This window comes from Vanellus vanellus (assembly GCF_965231255.1).
Source record: "Vanellus vanellus genome assembly, chromosome: 2".
Lineage (NCBI taxonomy): Eukaryota > Metazoa > Chordata > Aves > Charadriiformes > Charadriidae > Vanellus > Vanellus vanellus.
The window spans coordinates 13,124,235-13,147,072 of NC_138906.1; positions in this window are offsets into that span (position 1 = coordinate 13,124,235).

Genomic DNA, 22,838 nt, shown 5'->3' on the forward strand with positions numbered 1-22,838 from the left:
GGATAGATAACATAAAAACATTTTTAAATGCCTCTTGTTCCAGTATCTGTTTCTAGTTTGCCAGAAAATATAAAATGCAGGATATGAATTACTTGGTGCTTTACGACAGTTCTATAAAATTAAATATCTAACATTATAAGTAAGAAAGATAAGTGGAGGGATAGGTATGTATGCTATACATATAGAATATATTGTTGTGCAAGAACAGAATAATAGATCCTGTACATAAATCTTTATGTTCAATAAATGTGCTGTTATGCATTCCAGTTACATCTATTGAGCTCTTTCAAAAGCTAGAATGTTTCCCACACCTTTCTGCACAAGGTTGACAATACGTCCCTTGGTGACGTAAAATCAAGCTTTTCAAATTGCATGTTACTTAGACAAATTCTCAGACTTCTCTAATTTCCCCATTTACCAAGGACACATTATGCATTTTGCCATTCTTCGTCTGAGAAATCCTGCAGGTGACAATTTCAAAACTAGAGGCAACATTTTCTCTCTTGTTTTTATTTTTGAGGATGTTCCTCATCACTCAGAATTTACCCCTTGCCGTTAAGTGTGTTTACCTGTAAAGTGCATAGTACCAGTTTTATAGAATTCTTTTCAGTTGCTTTTTGAAGTGTTTGTTGGGTGCTTTTATGATTTTGTGTATCTATATATATCCATATCTGTAGCTATACTTATGCACCCATGTAGTGTACATGATGTGTATGTGAATGTGTAGGTGTATGTATACTTATATGATCTAATATTACAATAGCAAAGCTGTTAGTCCAGTAACCTACTGTTTCAATGGCTAAAGAATTTGTCAGTCTTTTAACACTAGTGTTGAAAACATCCCATGGTGGCTCAGTCTTGGAACAATTCAAGTATTTGTTTCTTTGTAATCTCCACCTAAGCTAGTTCAGCAGAATGAGTTATTTTCTTGTCCTAGGTTGGAAAATAAATGAGCAATTGCTTCCTTTAGACAGTTTAGCAATATTCTGAAACAACGGGGTTTGCATTTTTTGTTTCTCAGGTATTTAAAAGTCATAAGTCTGAATCACAGAATCATTGGCTGCTCTCAGAATGATGTGATTTTAAAACATACAGTGCATGGTGGCTTTGGTCCCTTCTCCACCCTCACACAGGACATAAGTCATGTGTCCGTAGTGAGAGACAAGGACCCCGCTGCAGAAACTCATTTTAACTGTGGAGTGGGAGGGAAACTCCAGCTCCTTTATGAACAGCTGAGATCTATTGAATTCATCCACTCCTTCTCCTTTTACATTTCCTACAACACTGCTAATATCCTGGACCAAACCATCCTCCCAGAAACTAATTTTGTCTTCAAGTCCTAACATTGATTCTGTTGCTTCATCTTTGCAGGTCTTTCTACCTGAGGAAAAATACAAGGTTGAAAAGAACCCAAGCTTTAACACTAACTGCTTTGAGGAACAGTTGAAAGTCATAAATGAATGCATACCTACAGCAGTTTTGCTGTAAGGTAGAATATTATGTAATTAAGATATTACTATATGTTGTATTCTTGCCATCCCCATTGATTTGAGGGGGAGGGTCCTAGGCCCGAGTCTCTAGGCTAGGTCTCACTTAGATCAGCCTGAGAGCTGCTTTCCTTATGCAGAGGGCTAAATCAGCACTTCTCCTCCTTTCGCACGACCAGGAGCGTACAAATGTACAGCCTAAACGCTTATCTTTGTGCAGGATAACAGTCCTGGAAATAAACTCAGAGTCAGCAAGATCCAAATCCTCTCTCTGTCTTTATAGATAGCAGCTGTCATGCTACTTCTGTTTGACTCCAGCATCCAGGTAGACATCTCACCTTCACCTGGCATCTGCAGCAGCTGTCCTCTATGATGGGGTCTTGTGATGCCCCTTGCTGGAAAAGTAGGCAGTGACCTTGGACACAGGGGTTAAATTTAACATGGTTGAGTAAGCAGGGATCACGATATTTTCTGGAGTTCTTGTTGGGATACTGATGTTTGGCTGTTACAAACTATTTCTATATGCTCATTGAAGATATTTTTTAATTCTGTCAAACAAGTTGCCCAACCATGCACCAAACACCTTCAAGGTAAAGGCTACAGAGTGGAAAGGGGCCTTCCTTGCAATTGTGCCTTTCCCCAGGTAAACAGTATCAAGTACAAAAAAACAGGAAAATTATCTTGCTCCTACTTTTGATGCTGTCCTGGCTCCTGCCAAGACGGATAAAGAAAACCTTCCAACTGGTACAAATCATCCTGTGATCTATGTCCTGCACTGCCAGAAGCAGAGTGATACAAAACCCAGGAGTGTTCACAGTGGTAAAGAAAGAGAGAGTAGAAGTCTCAATCTACTTCTCCGAGTTTCTTACTGAAGTTCTTGATGAGTGCAGGTTAGCCTTCCTCTGGGGTTCCAGCTGTTCCTCTGAGCCTCATGAAGACATGACAGCGCCACTTGATGATTTGATATTTGATTTTCCTGCAACCATTAGATTGCTTTTCTTTCCCCTCAGACTGAGAAATCCACTTCTTCTGTTCAAAATATGGAACATCTGTCAGAAAAGAAGTATCATACTTGCTGTCACAAAAGATGCCTCAGATTTGATTGCAAGGGCACTTGTGTATGAATAAAATCACTCGAGTACAAAAGTATTAACCAAAGTCTTGTATACCATTTAAATGATTGATTGGTGGTGATGACTGATGATTGCTGTGCATTAATGCCTGAAGCGCTATCAGGCATAAAAGCAGTGTTCTGTCTGGTAGATAAGAAAAAGGTTTTGCAATCTATAGGCCGGATCCAGTGAGAGAGAGGTCTTTTCACTGTCTTTAGCTTGTAACTTGTCCTGGGACTAAAATGCAGTCTGTTTGCTTTACATTATCCCCAACTTTGTGTTGGGTGTGATTTCTAGCAGGCAAAACCGTGTGTCCCACAACCCCTTCCCCACTTGCTGAATTTCCTTCCTTGTCTTGTACGTGTCGTCCGAAGGGTCATTTGGACGAGGCAATGACTGTGCGGCTGTAGTATCAAGTTGTCGGGCAACCAGTTAAATAGTAACAGCCTCAGGAACAGCTGCTCTGAGACAACCGGTTAAGCCAACTTCACCTTCTCAGACATTAAAAATATCACTGGCATTGATAAACTAATTCAATGGCATTTCTTCAACTTGCCTATGCTATTAATCTGCAAACTGGAGAGAGGCTTGGGTGATTTCCACCTTCTAATGTTAATATGGTGGATATTACAGCAATGTAGATCTAACACTTTCTATTTTATTCTTGGTGGACTCTTTACACTAAGGGGAAGTCCTGGAAGGGTTGAAATACATATCCGTTACTTATTGCATGTCTGATGATTTTAAGCTAGAGTCTTAGATCCTATTTTTGTGGCTAAAATTGTGATCCAAAAGAACTACCTTTCTTTTTTTTTTTTCATCTTGAGGGATGCAAATAGTAAAATGGCAGTCTTTAATCTGCATGCAAAACATATTTGGCATATTAACCTGTATGATATTTTATATAGAAATTCTATTTTCTCTAGTGCTGTAGGACTGCATTTAGTACAATGTAAAACATGAAGAGCCTTCTTCCTTAAAATTAATCTGTAGGCCACAGAGCTGTTTTCCCCATGTATTTGAATTTAAGTTGTCCCTCTAATCACTCTAAATCTTCGTAAAGTCCCTTGGCTGGATCTTTTATTTCCCTTATACTGGCTAAAATACCATGTTCTCTAATTCAGTGGGTTCTCAGATAAAATGTGGTTTGAATTGATGAGATGTTGCAAAGCTGCTTAGTTCAAAATACAGACTAGACAGAAACCTCTTATGTTAAATGTAGTAACAAATGCTTCGAGTGAAATAAATGTTTCCCTTCGGAAAACTCAGTTAAGATCTAATGACTCCTGCCTACTGCTTTGCCAGTATGGTACTATATTCAAATGGAAGGGGACAGTTTAGATATTTGATGATAAATTACTGAATGAACCCTTTATAAGTGCATTATTTCATTCTCTTTGTCAATGATTAAGTGTTTGAGCTGTATTTTATTTATATTTTTACAATGTTAGTGAAGCATTACCTCATTAAACTGAGGGTGCTGTTAAGACATAATTCACCTGACCCAGGAAAGGTTTGGAAAAAGATTAAAAAAAAGTGATACACACTTGTCTTTGCTGAATGTTCACCTTCTGTCTCAGGCTTCTGTCAATATCTCTTAGTATGGTTGGCTGAACAAAACCATTCCCTTAGAAGAAAAACATAGGTGAGGCTTGACTTTTCTGTCTTTCTTTCTTTTTTTTTTTGTTTTGTTTTACAAGATGCCTAGAAGAATGAATGAAAGGACCAGTCCCACAAACTACAAGTGGCTACTCAACCCGTTGGGATGTGGAATCCTCGGATCAGGCACATGCTCTCTCTCATTCAGTCTCCCCTGTTGCAACTGTTCCATTTCCACCCTTGTTGCTGGGTGTTGGAGTCAGACAGTGTTATGGTTTGAGAGACCCATAACAATTTGTTGTCATTTAGACAATCATTCTATCACCCCATGACCCCTCCCCACCTGGGAAAGGGAAATCGGGAAAAACAAGAAAACCCGAGAGCTGAAGTATAAACAGATTTAATAAAATAAGATTAGATAATTAACATTAACAGCACTAAAGAACTGATATTGATCCCGACACCAATACGGAATATGCAAAGATTATACTCAGCCAGTTATATCAGTAGGAAGCTGTGCACTCCCAGCAGTGGACAGCAAATGTCGGACACTGCGAGTGCTACGGCTTCAGGAGGAAGGGAAGGCCTCAGGGCTCCGGCACCAGGGCACGAAGTTCTCAGGATGGCAGCCATCAAGGGAGAGAGCGACTTCGCAGCAAACTTTCTAATTTATAATGAGTGTGACGTTGATGGTATGAAATAATCCTGTTGGCCAGCTTGGGTCAAGTGCCTGGGTCTCGCTCCTCCTCATCCCTGCCCCTGGCTAGCTCAAAAACACTGAGACCTTGAGACCCACACACCATAGCTGGCTGTAAAGTAAATATTTTCACAAATTCAGACACTGGAGTCTTCTGAAAGTGCAGTTTTCCCAAGCATTAGAAGAGAAATTAGTCCTGTGTCTCTCAAACCAGGACAGACAGACTGGCTGTAGAGTAGGGGAGTTAGTCTGACCCACACGCCGGCGACTCAGACTCAAGCCCGCTGTCTGTAGAGTGCCCCTGATCTACCGAGCTTTGCCTATCAACCTACTTCAGACTGTGTCTCTTTTTCCCTCTCTAAGCCCCACTCCGGATGTACAAACAATTTAACCTGTCACTTTTTTTCAATAGAAATGACAAATGATGATCACCTTTTGCTCTGTTTTATCATCTGGTTATTATCTGTGCTCCCGACATTTTCTTGTACTTTCTCCGGCTCCTCACTTTTATCCAAGTCTGGTCCTTCCCAAGCTGGTGTTTGGCATAATTCTGCTCTGATCTTCTCTAGCTGTTTCCAGGGAAGGTCTTTATCCAGTCTTCATTGGTGCCATGATGGTCTAAATAAGGTGTTAAGCATTATCCAATGTGATGGTAGCAAACAGTCCAAATTCCCTGAGGTTCTTTTGATGTCTAGAAGCTTTCTGTGAGAATGAAAACTAGGTAATCAGGTGCCATTTGCCATGCTTGAAATTCTTGAAGTTGTGTCACAAAGTTAAGTTCTAAAATCTCATGTACATTTGATGAGGAGTGCTCATCATCTTGTAAATCACTTGGAAATGTATCAAACACAGGACTTGGCACACCAGTCTGTCTAAATCCTGTATGCCACCATTCTGCAAAAATTGTAACAAAAAAAGTTGGTGCATTAATGAGCAAAGAAGGATAGGACATTTAAAACTGGGTGAATGCTGTAAAAGTAACGGAGTGATTTGAAGTGCATTTGGATCCAGGCTTTTAATGTAGGCTTATATATTTATAAAAACAAAATAATAATAATTGCACTGTATCATGTCATTAAAATGGATCGTTTTAATGATGCATTGAGTTGTAGTAAGTAATTAATGGCTTGCTAGTACTTTGTTATTTAGAAGATAACAATGTTATAATTCACACTTTAAAATAATTTGAAGATGAAATCAGTAAAAAGCAAACATCCATTTTTATCCCCTCGGATTATTACATAATTTAGAAGAAAGCGGCACATGAAGAGAATAACCAGCAGATCCAACATATTGTTTTAAAAGCAGGCAAGCTCTGACAAATAAATAGAGAAGTTCAGTCTGGAGGCCCTTCTGATGAAATAAACTCAGGTATTTGAGGCTTCTTTGATGGAAGATAGATGTTTATATTCTGTGGGCATTGACACTGTTAACTTCAATAGTGGGCAATCTCTTGAAAGACAAGTGGCTGTCAAACCCTGCTGTGAATCCCACAGTGACTTTTCTCAGAAAATTGTTTACTGTTAGAGGGATCCAAAACACAGAGATTTTCATGAAGACTGACAGATGCTATCATTTTTGGTCACTGCTAGAACGGCAAGACCAACTCATTTCAGTAAAGAGAGTCAGGGGAGATGTTTCCTTAGAAAATTAGGTTAACATTCTCCCCAAAGAGGAGCAAGTTCACGTACAGAGATATGGCTGGAGGCTGCTGTACAACCCATGGTTCTTGTGTTGGTATCTAAATTGTCTCTGGCGATGGAAACGTTAACTTTGTATGTAAATAAAAAGGATAAGAAGTTCTTACAAAGCAAATTATGTTAATGCTCCTGCTCTTCACCCATTGCTTTTTCTCTCAGAATGACTTTGTCAGAGTCTTTTGAATCAACGGGAGTTTTGCCAATGACATTAGCACAGTTTGGATCAGATCTATAGAGTTTTATAGTATATTACACAGAATATGAATTACTAAAAACCTATTGAAACAGTTTTACACAGCTTTCTTAAGGAACAAATGAAACTCATAGCTTTTGAAATTGTGCACATCTCTCTCTGTCTAAGGTTCACTGGTAGGTAGAGACCCTAAAATATGTGATTTATGTTCACAGTTAGATACTTAGTCATTTAAATAATTGGATCTGTGCATACAATTTACCACAACTGTAAAATATGCATACATGATTTTGGCAGCTCTAAAATGAACTGGCAAAACACGATGTTATCCTTCCATATTATGGCTTTTGCAGCATGTGATTTACTCTTTTACAAAAGAGTTGTAGTAGGCAATTAATATTGTTATGCTGGGAGCTGCAACAAAGCTCCTTAAAAGTGGAGGGCATAACATTTTAGTCCATTCAGACTAAATGAAAGAGCAATTAACCGAACCTCTCTTTTGAAGTACCTGAAACAGTGCAACCCAGTGTCTTAAACCAGGAGCCCGCTCAGGAGCTCGCCCAGAGTACTCTGTCAGCTTTGCTGTGGTGTGACTGCACACAGAGTGGCAGAGCGTTGGCTTTAGATTGCCGCTCTGTGTGAGCAGGGTGTAAGAGAAGAAATATGCATGAAAACCGGAGAGACTCCAACCGCATCCAGAGAATGATTTTTGGTGTGAACCTGAGATGAAAAGGCAGTTGAGAGGAAGAGATATTTTGGTTTGGATGCTGAAGGAAATTAGGTTTACAGTCATGAGCAAAGAATTGTTTCTCTGTTGCCCTTTTTTTTTTTTTTTTCATAAGAAAAATCTGAGGTAAAGAAAATTCTAGCCTTAGCAGCAGTATTTCCTCCTTACACGCACTTTCCGTAAAACTTACGTTTCAGGTTTTTGATTTTCAGAATGCGCCTGCCACATCACCACAAAAATGAGAAGGGTCTGATTTTGGTCTTAAGACGTCTGTTGCGCATTATCCCTAATAGTGTAAATACTCGATTTACCTTTCTACTAATAGAGGGGAATCTTTGGGTGCCATGAGGATTTACTTGCCAGGAAAAGAAGATCAGTTCACTCACAGATCCAGTGGAGACTGGTTATTTGGTAAAGAGCAATACCCTCCAAGGCTATGGCTATGTAACCTTTTTTCTGGGTCAGTGGCAGCTTGAGAAAGCCCAGTATTTTCCTCTGGTTATCCCAGACAGTTGTTAAGACCCAAAACTGCATCATCCATCGGGGTGGCACAAATGCTTGTGTGGCCACATGGTTAGAGTTATAGTAGGAATCTGACAGATGAAAATTCCCCCTTTTTTGTTTGCTTAGCAAGTTTACTGCTAATTCAGTTTTGCTATCACAGAGCAGAGATTGTGGGGAGGGAGGAGGAATAAACAGCTGCGGGAGGGGATGACTTTTAGGCTGACTCAAGCGGCTCTTCTGCAGCAAGTGTGTAGTCACTGCCTGCGGTGAAGCAGTGGGACCACTGGCACACCTCCTGGGCTGCGCAAGAGTTGCACCAGGAGTAGAAGGGACTCGCTAAACAAATTTGCCTGCACTGAGCACTGTGTTTTGGAGTGTAGGTAATTTAAGAAGTGTAACTGTTTCCAAAATCACTTGGGCAAGAATCCTGTTTTTTTCAGCTGAGCATTGTCTGTTTCGCAAAGGTACAACACTGCGGTGCAATTCATCATAATTCTCTGTTTGGAAGGCCCCTCAGCCTGTTTTGAAAAGTGAAGGCAAGTAATTTTGCTCTGCGCTTGTCCATTAACCTACACATGTACCAGAACACAGAGAGCTTGTCTAGTAGGCTGTGTAAAATTTAGTGTCCAATTTGTGACTTTAAATATGAAACACGTTGCTTCGAATTCAGATAGAGTTGGCCATCAATTATTCATTTCTACATGTGATACTAAAAGGAAAAAAAAAAGGTTTTTTTAATTACATGGAAAGATTTGATAGGATAAGGTTTCCCGGTAGTTAAATCTCAAATGTGTCGTTGCTAAGCATTTGAACGTTTTACTTATATGGGAAGAAGAACCAGAATCCAAATACAATTTGAACAGATAAACCGAGGAAGTGGACAACTTGCTGCTGAATTTCAGTTAATGGTGAGAAAATAATCAATGAAAATAAGGTGCTTTCTCTTCAGGCATGACCATTTTAAGCCCCCTGGGTAAATAATGCTGCATATTTCATCAAGACATCAGTCCAAAAACTCTTTCTAAAGAGTGGAATTTAATTCATTATGAGGTTACCAAAAAACGTGTGTCTCAATTGGGAAAACAGAGGCACAAAATATTTCTTAGAAAAAAAGACTAGCTGGCACTTATTCTATAGTATCTCAAAAGCTCAGCGTTGTGCCCTGTGTCATCATCCTTTCCTATGCTCAATAAAACAACGCGGTGTCAAGGCACATTTTAGGACAGTAAATACCAAGACGCTTATGATGTAATAGCTGTTTCATTTATTAGATACGTGATCCAAACATTTTACCCTTTGGAAAAAAGAAATATTTTGAAGCCTAACTACCTGTCTGAGTTGCGTATGAAAGAGTACAAATAGAGGTTTCCTTTCTGCATTTTCTTTAAAATCCGTTCTGCTTCTAAGGAAACGAGATCTGGCCCCCTGTCTGCAGATCCACGCACTCAGCTGTGGGATGAGGAGGGCAATGCTACCCCAGCCAGGACCCCGTAGCTCAATCCGTTCCTGCCTGAGCTGGGAAAGTGACTTCTCCGCGAGGAAGAGTGGTCCATTACGCTACAAGGAAGAACCAATAACTGCTTATTGGTTCAAGTTTCCCCTGTATGTGTGAATCACACAAACATAATCGGACCTTTCCGTTTTTAAAACCCTGGAAAATCACTCTGTATAACGAAAACCAGAAAGGGTGGGAAGGGGATTAATGTAGACCCAGTCTGCCAGAACTGGATGAATAATTTATTCTTTGAATTTTGCTTGCCTTTCTTTTTGCAAATTGCCTGCAAACAGTTTACCCTTTTCTTTCATTTAGTATTATTTGAAATTATTTGCTGAATAATTTCTGCAGTTAATTCCTGATCTGCATATCATTCACGAGCAGTTGGATAGCAATTCCTGTTAAACATTCAGGCTGCCTCAGCTAATTATTGTGGGATATGCAAGCCGCACTGTACCATAAGCCGGGCTGAACAAGTGTTTCTCAACATACTTTAAGACTGTTCCTCCTGTATAACAAGGACCTCCTCACACATGAAGAAGATTAATTTATTTAGATATTCAAATAAAATCCGGACAGGAAGTTTTAAAGAGCAAGAATAGTGAACAGATGAATGGTAAAATTTCCTTGTGAGCTAACGGCTGATTGAAAGATAGAAAGTATTAGTATTTAACTGCCATCTCTAGGATAAGATCCACAGACCTACACCTCTCTTTCACTCCTGGTTTCTTGTGTTTAAACTGTTCTCTGTCTCTGACCAATGGCAGGAATACCTTGCCCTTGATCCCAAACAGTATAGTTAAGTGTAGGCCTTACTGTCCCTATCTAAAAACTCCCTTCAGGCTTCTCTCTTGCATACTTGATCTCTGCAGACAACATCACAACATCTGAAGAAAGGCTCATGGTAAAAGAACGCCATCAGGCTTTTATCCTCACCTATCTTGCTATAAAACCTTTTGCTTTTGGAATTTGCAAATTCGGACTTGCTCAGTAATACCAATTTGGGGTTCGGCTGTAAGCATTGTTCCTATAGCCTATTCCTTTTCCTCCTTCCACTGCCTCAACTTGCTGTCTCATGAAGCCCAAGTAATGGTCCCTTGTGGCCTGTTTCTACTCCACCTATCATTTCTCAGTGATTTGGAAGGACTATGGTGCCAGCTGCTTTCAGCAGCTGTGATAAATCTTTGAAACAATATTCTCCATCTTCTTGTGTTGTTCATTATCTTGTTGTCGCCCATCCATAAGAAGGGCCGGAAGGAGGATCCAGGGAACTACAGGCCAGTCAGTCTGACATCGGTGCCTGGGAAGGTCATGGAGCAGATCATCCTCAGTGCCATCACACGGCACATGCAAGAGAACAGGGTGATCAGGCCCAGTCAGCATGGCTTTGTGAAAGGCAGGTCATGCCTGTCAAACCTAATCTCCTTCTATGACAAGGTGACCCACTTGGTGGACGAGGGAAAAGCTGTGGATGTTATCTACCTGGATTTTTGCAAGGCTTTTGACACCGTTTCCCATAGCATTCTCCTGGAGAAACTGGCTGCTCATGGCCTGGACAGGTATACTCTTCGTTGGGTAAAAAACTGGCTGGATGGCCGTGTCCAGAGAGTGGTGGTAAATGGAGTTAAATCCAGTTGGTGTCCAGTCACGAGTGGTGTCCCCCAGGGATCGGTGCTGGGGCCCGTTCTCTTTAATATCTTTATCAACGATCTGGATGAGGGGATCGAATGCACCCTCAGTAAGTTCGCAGACGACACTAAACTGGGGGGGCGTGTTGATCTGCTTGAGGGTAGATTGGCTCTGCAGAGGGATCTGGACAGGCTGGACAGATGGGCTGAGGCCAATGGTATGAGGTTCAACAAGGCCAAGTGTCGGGTCCTGCACTTGGGTCACAACAACCCCATGCAGCGCTACAGACTGGGGGCGGAGTGGCTCGAAAGCTGCCTGGCAGAAAAGGACCTGGGGGTGTTGGTGGACAGCCGGCTGAGCATGAGCCAGCAGTGTGCCCAGGCAGCCAAGAAGGCCAACACCATCCTGGCCTGCATCAGGAATAGTGTGGTGAGCCGGACTAGGGAAGTAATCATCCCCCTGTACTCGGCACTGGTGAGGCCCCACCTCGAGTACTGTGTTCAGTTTTGGGCCCCTCACTACAAGAAGGACATTGAGGTGTTGGAGCGTGTCCAGAGAAGGGCTACAAAGCTGGTGAAGGGTCTGGAGGACAAACCTTATGAGGAACGACTGAGGGATCTGGGGTTGTTTAGCCTGGAGAAGAGGAGGCTGAGGGGAGACCTTATCACCCTCTACAACTACCTGAAAGGAGGTTTTAGAGAGATGGGAGCTGACCTCTTCTCCCTGGCGACAAGTGATAGGACAAGAGGAAATGGGTTCAAGTTATGTCAGGGCAGGTTTAGATTGGATATTAGGAAGCATTTTTTCACTGAAAGGGTTATTAAACATTGGAATAAGCTGCCCAGAGAGGTGGTGGATTCACCATCCCTGGAGGTGTTTAAGAAAAGGGTAGATGAGCTGCTTAGGGACATGGTTTAGGAGTGGTGGTGTTTTTATCAGGGTAGGTTAATGGTTGGACTTGATGATCTTAAAGGTCCCTTCCAACCTCACTGATTCTATGATTCTATGATTCTATGATTATGCCCTCTCCTAAATCTAGGGAGGAGTTTCCCTTTACCACCTACAAAACCGAGTCTTCATCATCCTGCAAACCCCTTCTTAACATGTATGTTATGACCACTACCCATCATTTGATTAATTTCCTACTGTATTCTTCTCTCTTACCAATACTCACTTCCTTTGTCTGATACTAATATTGCAAATTCTGGGAACAAGAGTCACCTATTAGTTCTTTATTCATACAGCTTTCATCACGATGGGTCCCCAGCTCAAGACTGCATTCTTGGAGTCATACAGGTAGGAAACAAATGAAGCTTAACTTACACAGAAGGCAAGTTGTTATTTAACTATCTATGATTTCCAAGAGGAGATATTGTGAAATTTTAATTAATACTACTTTTTCAATTAGGTAAGTTTAAGAGGATCGTAGACCCCTGAAAAGTAGAGTGGAAAACTGAGCGATTCAGCAAGCAGATGACAATATCAAGAAATCATTTTAAAAGTGACGATACACCTGTTTGGACTTCTCACAGTTGATTTCTGAATGAAGTAAAACCATCTAGGAAAAAGATTCAGGTCTCAAAGTAAGAGCTGATTAGTAGTCCGGTCTGGTATTGAAATCCCCAGTTCCCTGGCTGTAATTGCCTTTCAAATGTTCAAATGCTGAAGGTTGAAAAGTACCATGCTGTGCTCATAGAGATCAGTGTTTGCAATGAATACACAAATTCTCAAATTTTAACTTGGTTTATTGCCATTTCACCCGCATACAAAATTCATAATGAGAGCAAGACAGGTTATTAAGTGTTACAGAACAATGTATATATTAATGTTAATGAAACTACATTTGCCTTGACCTCACGGCCTTAAAGCATTAATTGTATTTCAGATTCCTTAGTTTTCTTATGAATATAAGAAAGCTATGGGTGGTCCTCATTTCATCGGTCTTTAGAGGTTTACAGTGAAAATGTCTATAGCCAATTGAGGGAAATAGGAATTTCCTGGAATGCAGTTAATTATAAAATACTGATTTTAAACTTTGGGATAAAGTGACTCACATTTAATCTTCAATGAATGTAGAGGGAACCCAGACATTTACATCTAAAGCAAATCCTCCCTCCATCCTGCCTCTGATCACAATTTTGGCAAGTTTTACAGAGTTCAATCTCTTTCCTTTTATGAGCTTCTGTGTTTTTAAGTGTTCTGTATTTGTTACAGTGCCCTAAGCATACAGGTATCAAATATCCCCAATAAAAGTGTTCATTTCACAGAATGAACAAAACTCTCGTCTTCATGTGAAGGGACACAAGGTGACCATCTTTTAGCCTATACAATTCTTTTGTTCTCAAGAATCCCTGGTTGCACCTCGACTTTGTGTCTTTGTGCTTCTATAGAAAGCCCTGACTGAGACCTTTATCACCTCCTGCGGAGAGGATGTTATTGCTATGATTATTTGTTTTGCCTTCAGTGGCCCAAACGTCATGTGCACAGCAGTCCAAAGACAGAATATGCCAAGCTATAGAGTCTGTTATGAATTTATATGGTCACATAAGTGTTTCTATCTGCAGAATCACCAACTCAGTATGAAAAATTCACCTAATTCTTGATTGTCACTTCTAGATTTCTAGACCATCAGATTAACTGTTACTGTCTTTACAAATTAATGAATAGGAAACATTAATGACTATCAATTTAAGTGATATTTAGAATTAATAACTGTATTTCATAGCAAAGAATCTAATATCGACTTTAGAATAATTTTATCATTAAATTTGCACAGTAAGCTTACTTTACCTTGAGATCTTACCTTTTGAGCTCTGTTTTGAGATATGAGAAATTCAGTACCTGTGGTTCAGACATCAAGGTTCAGTTTCAGTCTTCATACAATCTCACTCTGCATTGCCTTACTGCATCTCACCTTTCAGGATTACAAAATTAGGTTCTCAAGCAAATTTGGTCATAAATCAAAGCACTTTACCTGATTTACATTATGGATATTCCAACCTGCTAATTTAAGATGTCAGAAAGATACCTGATAATATCTAATATTATTAACAATCTTGTGTTACTCAAAGAGGTCATTTCCTTTGACAATCTCATACAGAACATAGCTTTATTTCAAACCAGGAATCCACCCCTAAAGTCAACTTTCTATAATTTTAGAATTTATCATTGAGTCCAGGAGAGCAGCTTACAACAGGATAAGGACAAGTCCGAGGAGGTGAGGAAACTGAAACAGCACAGCAGCCCACATGCACGAGTACAGCAAAGAGCAGAGGAGGATTTAGGAAAGGGGTTGACGTGGAGTGAAGGACCAAAGGAACTGGGGCAGGGCTGCAGCTAGAAGTTGAAGAACAACTAAAGCAGTGTGTCAAACACAACTGAAGTAAAGCATTTAGAAGTCTAAAGCATTAGCCACAGCCTGAAGAGAAAAAAACCACTTTTCCTGCAGCTAGTCCTTGGCCTTAATTCATAAGAAGCCCTGAAAGCTCCTTGTGTGTGAATACTTTGAAGATATAAAATAACGCTATATAGGGGTTTGGCTAAACTTCAGTAACAGCCAATCTGAGATTCTCCAGGTAGGCAGGAGTTCATGCAATCTATGCGTGAAGACGGACATCAGACATGCCTTTCTCTGGAATCTCCTTTATCTGAGAATTAGATATTATATTCCATTGGATACCATTTAACAATAATTTACCATACAGTCCGTCATTTCTTTTTGTGCAGTCATCTTATAAATACTTGACTGCTTAAACATTTCTAATTTCCTTAAGAGAGGTGATAAGGGATGACAATACCAGAATGGTTCTTTTATGCAAGTTTGAGTAGTGAAACCATATGCAATGAAAGATTACTCCAACTCACTCAGTCACAATTTTTTCCTCTGCCCCTCCTGCAATACTGTGTACTGCACAGGCATAACGATAGGATGTATTTCCATTTTCACTTACCAATGTGCTAAGCATGGAAACAATTTACAGTTTCTTCGTGGGTAATAAACCATGCAATGAAAGGAAAGAAGCCCCTATCAGAAATAAACTTGCCTCCTCTGCTCTTTGCTACGGTCCTGCATAAAGATCCTTAATCCAGTTGCTGCCTTGTTTCGTTTTTTTCCTCATCTTGGAAAGGTCATTTCTCCTTACACCAGGAAGTCTTCTTATCCTAGAGGTAGTATATTTATTTATACATTGGCCAGTTATGGAAGTAAGATGCTAAGAAATGTTTAATCTGTTTGACATGCTACTTCATTTCACCACAACATTAATCCTTTTTACCTAGGAACTTTTTCATTGTTTTTAAATAAAGGGTTGGACTTCTAAACCTCAAAATTACATGTGGCCATCAATTGCCAGAGGGAGTCTTGAGGGAAGCTGACAATTATGAATGAGATAAGAAAAGAAAACATTTGAAGAGATTTGTTAATGCATCACTTGAGGGTAAAAGAGACATTTTACAGAAAATAAAAGAAGCATCACATGTCCCAGCTTTGCCATTGTTTAGAGGAAAACCAGCTCACTGCAATGCCAGTTTGACTACCATTACAGTGAGATGGGTATTTCCAGTCTTCTTGTATTACTTGGGATGACTGATACATGTTCTGCTCTTCAAATTACGCTCTTTTGTGTTTCAGAAGAAATAATAGAAAACATTCCTTGCCTGTGGATTTTGCTTCCATTAACTGAAATTCTGGATACATATGTTTATTTTAATAGTACTAAGCCAAAATCAACGCGGCAGACAAAGAAGTTCCTGGAAAGGTTTCATTCCAGCTATTCTGTTTGGAGGGTTAGACTTTTATGTTTCAAAATCTCTTACCTATTCCCACCATTGTCTCCTCAAATGCTTCCTATGAATTTCAGTGTGCAAACTCACAGAATAAATCAAGGCTTGCCTAGTCTGAGATTTACGTGCAATTTTTAAGTTATAGACTTTCTGTCTGACCTTGAAAAAAATTAAGATTGCATGTCTTCGTCCTTTTCCCATTTGTAAGTTTGGAATAGTTCTTCTCAGGAGTACAGAAATTTTTACAAATGATTGTGAGTTCTTCACATCATTGTGGTGCTGAAAGACATGTTACTGTCCAAGCAGAATGCGTTGAAATATCAATATTACTGTACTCTTTCCATTTATGGCATTGGTTATGATTATTTTGCAGGTTTTAATGTAATCATAGCATGAATATTGTTTACCTATTAGCTGTTTTCCAAAATAAATCTAAAGGTCGAATGATGTAGAGGTTTAGCTGCTGGACACAGATATAAAATTTCAGTATTATTTTGCTCCTAGATAACCACAGTTCTCATGGTTTGATCTGTCCCGTTGCAACATTGCATCATTTAATAAGACTTAGTTTAGTTTCATGTTTCTGCTTTATGTATCTAATTTATCTCTTTCGTAATTGATATGAAATGTGCATATCTTGTGAAGTGCTTTAGGATATGTGACATGAAATGTTCTGTACAGGAACAACTGTTTTCTTTTTAGAGTGAACTGCAACAAGACAGATTAAACATTCAATTAAACAAAAAATTTGCTGACATAAAAAGCTCACAGAAAGAAGCTTTACAATGTTCATTTTTATGAGGTACTAAAATTTTTGAGATCAATTATTCTGAAGGTTCATCTGCTTTGCTTACAGGTAAAATAAGAACTCAGTTGTTTCAGAAAAGGGCCCAAGTATTATTTACATAAAGTTCCACTGTAAAAATCTGGGTACTATTTCTTTCTAAAGTCTAAAACACTTTGGTGAGAGATGTGAAAATACTCATAAAAGGCAACCACACTATGTTATAAACCACCTTTATGGTTCATTATAGGTTTGGTTTAATGTTGTTGGATTAACACTAAAGGTTAATGTTTGCATAAAATATGCATGATTAGCTTAATACTCTGGAACTGTGATCAGGTTCTCTAATGTTATGAAAGGGAGTGACATGATACACGGTTAAGGCTGACACAAATAGACATGTGATGTATTTTCAACAAAACTGGTCAAGGGTATTTTCAAAATCCTCGCTTATGTGATAACACTTCAAAGCCAATCTGTGCCAATGGGAGATTTTGTGTTCAGCTCTCATAATTAAACTGTTTTCTGCCTGCCGGAAGTGCATGCATTTCTAATTTGCAGTGTAGGCAAAGTGTTCGGAGAATGATACTTTCAGATTTTCTTCTTGCATTCTTTGAGCCCTAGATATTGTGTGGAGTGGTTTTGGTTTAAGCGTTGATTATCTTTGTTATGCTTTAGATTGCCAGAAGAGTAATGGTATTTTTTATGCATAGACTTGGAAATCTGTATCTAACTGGCAGATTTCACTTATTGCTTGTGTAGAAGTGTCTGCCTAAGCTCTTCACTTACCGACAAGTGATTTATAAATTTATGATTTATTCTTTCTAAAATGTATCTTGATGATGCCTCAGAGATAATTACAGTTAGGCTTTCTGTCTTGCTGCAGGGGAAGTATAGTATATTTAACATGTGTTTGGATAAATATCAGCCATAAAACTCGGATAGGCCATGAACTTTTGTTGCTGTCAGGGTCTGGATAGCAGATAATGAGAAAAGCCTATGGGCTATCGTAACACAAATAAATAATGCACTGTAATCTTCATGACATATGGACACAACTATAAGTACATGCACACGTACATATAATGCATTAATTTATATGATTACGCATTGCATAGCTATCAGGACAGGTTTTGTTTGGTACACCTATGGGTATGAATATTCAACAGAAGAGAAATGCTAGTAACCCCTGACTTTCGTACAACCTCAGTATGAATGATGATGGCTATTATACCTTGTACTCACAATGGTGATCCAATGGTGAGTAGAAAAAAGATCATGTCAGAATGAAATTCAGCTTGGTTACTTTAACTGCTACTCTTCTTTCATCTTGCACATGTACAGTATGTTATAATAGTTAATTATGGGCTCATAAACTGCTTTTTTCCAATACACAGAACAGACTGTCTGTTATTTTTATTACAATTTCCACTAAGGATCCTATGCCTTATTTACTACGTTCCTTCTCTTTTTTCTTTTTTCTTTTTTTTTTTTTTTAATTGGATTATTTTAGGCATTGCATTTGTACGACTGATGGTGTGGCCATGAGACATGGATGGACTTTTTCCAGTGGCCACTCATGGGTGTAGTAGGGCAGTCAAGACGTTCTAAAGGCAGCGTCACTGCTAACATTTGTGTAGTATGTAACTATGTCCTTAAGGTGGGAGACTCCCTTCATGCTAAAAAGTGGAGTTTGGTGTACATGGGCAGCAGAGTCAGGAGCAGAACTCATTCTTGAGGGCACTGTTTTTTTCAAACATTTATGTGTAGGCCTGTGGTGGTGCAGCTCCTGCCCCCGGGCCACATTGCGATGTCAGGGCAAGCCAACATTGTGTTGTTGTCTTGATTACAAGTGCGGCGAGTTGGGACGATCTCGTACTTTCTTGTCCTGGTTTCAAGTACAGTGAGTTGGGACAATTAAGCACTTGCTAACCGTACCTGAAACTCCTGTTGCCTGGATTGTAGGTACCAGAATTACCTGACAAGAACTGGGACCCAAAGTGGAAAAAAATGAGCAAAGTCAATCATCTTGTGATCGTATAAATAGTGAAAATAAGTGAGACCCTTTGAGCTCTCCAGGATCACAGCAGGCTCTGACCCAGTATCTTCCCCTGAGCTGGGACACGTCTCAGGGTAGACTTTGTGAGGATTCCAAGGATCATCTGCTGACAGATGCCGATGAAGAGGAAGGGTTCAAAGATCGTCTGCTGACAAATGCCACTGAGGGAGAATAAGGAGTAATTCACTACAAATAGATTTTGTGAGGTTCAAAGATCATTTGGTACCAACAATTTACTACTATTTGCAGGAGAAACATCTTGATTATATAGGTTAACCTCTATCTCTCTTTCTCTGTGTGTGTGTGTAAGTGTGTGATTTGATTTAGGAAACTCTGTTGTAAGTCTTGTGTGAACTTTGCCGTTTTCAAATCTTTAATTAAGTCGCTGTGTTGATTATGGCAAATTTTGTTAAATCACTCTGATAATTGGCTGATGATTAAGTATTGTTAAAAATCATACAACCTAATCCTGTGTTAATAAATCTTAAATTGCTGCAACCTCAAAGCTGTGTAGGATCCATAAATTAATATTCACAACAAATTGGTGTAGTAGGCAGGATCCTAAAATCTACATTCACGACAAGGCCTAATTCGGGCATGCTTACCCGAGAATGACAAAAGGCTATATGTCCCTGTCATAAAAGCCTGCCACAGGTCAAGGTTCTGTTTCAAAGAACTGGACTACCCAGTGAACTTATTTTAGAGGAAGTCACAGGGTTGGTTATGAAGGACAAAACAATACTCCTCCCCCAGTTTTGATCTTGGAAATAATTGTAATGTAAAGGCGGCTTCCAAGAACAGAAAAAACCCATCCTAACAAAGATAACCTTATTTCACTTCACATGTGGAATTACAGCCTAGCAAATTGAAATTTGGATAAGCAATAAGCCAAAGTAAACAGTCTATAACTATGGACGGGTTTTTAATGGGCACTGCTATCGGTCTTGTTTATTCATTATGTACTTGTTATGTAGCCACAGTCCCTAGAGATCAACACATTTAAAGACTGAATATTCATTTCTCCCTTTTAGCTGGGCTTGGTTCTGTAAAAGTTCAAAAGCATGAGTGCAGATTCACTGAAAATGTATCTTCTTATGGAGAACTTGTTTTAGAGACTGCATAGTATCACTCATACAGAATAAGTTCTCCAACCCCAAATTACTAATCTGTTTTGATTACCAAAATGTGGAACACTGAAATCAAACATTTGTGCAACATTTATTAATGCCTGTAAAATGCAGGAAGCTCATGGGGTATTAGCAATCATGCATTTTTGGGAGAGGAGGTAACATTCTTCTGCTAAGTGATATCAATCTTAATGTAATTAGTTTTAACAGCATGCCCTTCATTATTTTTTTCTATTTTTACCACAGTTATCTTCATTTTCTCTTCGTTCAGCAATGTCTCTTCATCTGTCAGACCGACACGAACTTTCTCAAAGACAAACAATGCTAATGAACCGGAGACATGTCTCAATCAATGTCTTTCTTTCCCCATCTTGATGGGAATCATACATAGCAGCTAATTTTGCATTAGGGTCCTTTTTTTTCCCTCCTCCATTCTTGGCCTTAGAGGCAAGGAAGGAAAGTGGTTTCAGCACTTAACAAATAGCTTTTTATCAGACTGCCTGGGGGGCATTCAGTGACATGGTTGATCACTCCCAGGAGGCACAGTTTCAGACAGAACAAGCTGACAAAGGTCACTGAAAAACAATTCGCTCAGATTATGCTGGAACACAAACAGTCATAAGGAGCTAAATAAGATGTGCATAAAAGCTGGGCTACCAAGTCTAAGTCTCAGTGATCTTGCATTTAAATATTGACACATTTTGAGAATAGCAGCTGGTAGAAGTCATAGGTAGGCTTTAAAATTATTCTGCAAAGAGTCACTGAACTCACATAAATTGTATTTATATGGGAATTTCATGAGCTCAAATATTGTTGTTGCCTGACTGCAAAGTCTTAATTAACTAATGCATCACCTTACCTGAGACAGCAATGCAAAGTACCCTGCTATTATGTGCAGTATACAGAGTTTCAGATGGCTAAAAGGGGAAAATGAAATATTTTGGACAAGATGAAGTTTTAGGTCCTGAGGCTTCTGCTGCAGATTTTTGACTTGGAACAAAAACATGCTTATTACAAAATTCTACATTTCTCTTCATATTGTATTACAAATAAATAAATTATAGCAGATTGGATAAATAAAATCAGAATACTCATTGCATCAATACAAATCTTAACAATTTGGTACCTGCTTGACCTTAATTTTAGTTTGCTTGAAAAGCTGTGGTGACTCACAGAGGTTACAAATCAGGTATGGTTTTCAAGTATGGCCACTCTTCTCCATACAACACATATCGAAGCATAGTTTCTTCATTTGATGAACAAATTAATTGCATCCATGAAGTCGAATGACTGGTAGGAGTCGTGAGAGCAGTGGTGAGGCTGCCCCAGATCCTGAGAGAGGCCACGATGGGCCACAATCAACAGAAGGCATTATAGGACCACACAGGTCAATGGTAAAGACTGCCTCTAGCCACTCTTCTAGTAGGCAAAAGGCAAAGAAATTTGAAACCCATTAAAAAAAAAAAAAAAACAAACAACAAAAGCCCAACCAAAAAAAATCTTCATTGTTAGGGGTATCTTGGGCCAACAGGAATGATTTTAGAAGACCTTCAGGAGTTAAAGATGCCAAAGAAACAGTATTTCCAGATAGAAATAGAAGACCATTGGCAACATAAAAAGACAAAAATGTTTGATGTTTTTTCTATTGTCTGCTTGCATGGAAATGGAACACATTACAAGAAGATGATGAACTACTTTCTGCTCTATTAGGAACCAAAGGATGTATAAATCAACATCTGTTGAGGACATAAATATTTTTCAGCCAGCATTGTGATTTGCACTAAAAAAAGACATTAAAAGAGTTAACTGAGGGGAACTCTAGTCTTCTATCATATTTGTTAATAATTCTTGAAGTACTGAGAAATTTCAGAAAAATGAAAGAATGTCAATGTTGCTCTAATATAAAAAAAGGTTAAAGGGGTTGAGCTGAGTGATTGGAGGCTGGTTTGTTTGACCTAAATGTCACATCAAAAAAATTGGAAAATTTATAGAAGATTCAGTAAGCAATAGCAGAATGTTAATTTAATTACTATAATTCAACATAGTTTTATGAAAAAGGTCATGTCGAAAAAGCTAGTTGTTAAAGCTGTAAGGCTTTTCATTAAGTTCCACCTAATAAGCTGGTACATCTATGTTAGTTCTATACCATAGCTGACAAAAAATATGTGAAATGCAATAAATGTTAATGTATAATGGACTGGCTATCTGATAGACTTCTCATGTAATTATGTCATGGAGAACAGTCTTTTCATTTTTAAAATAGTTATCCTGAAATCGAATGATTAACTTTATCTTCAGTGTGGTGATAAAATCTGTGGCTGAAAAATATTTGCAAGAGCAACAAATGTAATGGAGAATACAAGTGGTTTTACAGATGCTCACTCAACGAGTAAGTCTAGATGATTTTAGTGCAAGAAGGACTGAGGTCATCTGTAGTGGGATTTTAACTGTCTTTTTCTACAGCACTGGTGCCTACATGTGAATTCTGCGGTAGCTATGTTCCCTTATAAATATGGCCAGCGGAGTCAGCAAGGTCTAGGAAATGTTTCCTCAGGTTCACAATAGAGATAAGAGTCAGTTTTCTTAAAAGAGGCACTTTGTGCTCCCTAAAATACCCTACAGTGTCTGACACATCTGTCTTATGTGGACTGTAATAATTTTTTAGCTTGTAAAGGGGATCTCACTGGAAAATTTTGGGGTGGACCCGCGTGTGTGTGTGTGTGTGCATGCGTGCACATACAGTGCAACAGAGATTGTACCAGACAAGAAGAGAATAGGTGATTCATTACCAAATTGAACCTAACAAGATGATAATATTTAATTGCTGCGTGTCTGAAGCAGAAAAATGGCCATGCCGTGCACTTCTTTTGCCATTCAGCCCTGACTGCCATCGTGCTTGTCTTTCTGAGTGCGGGGGTAGCCAGGGAAATCCCCTCAAGGGCA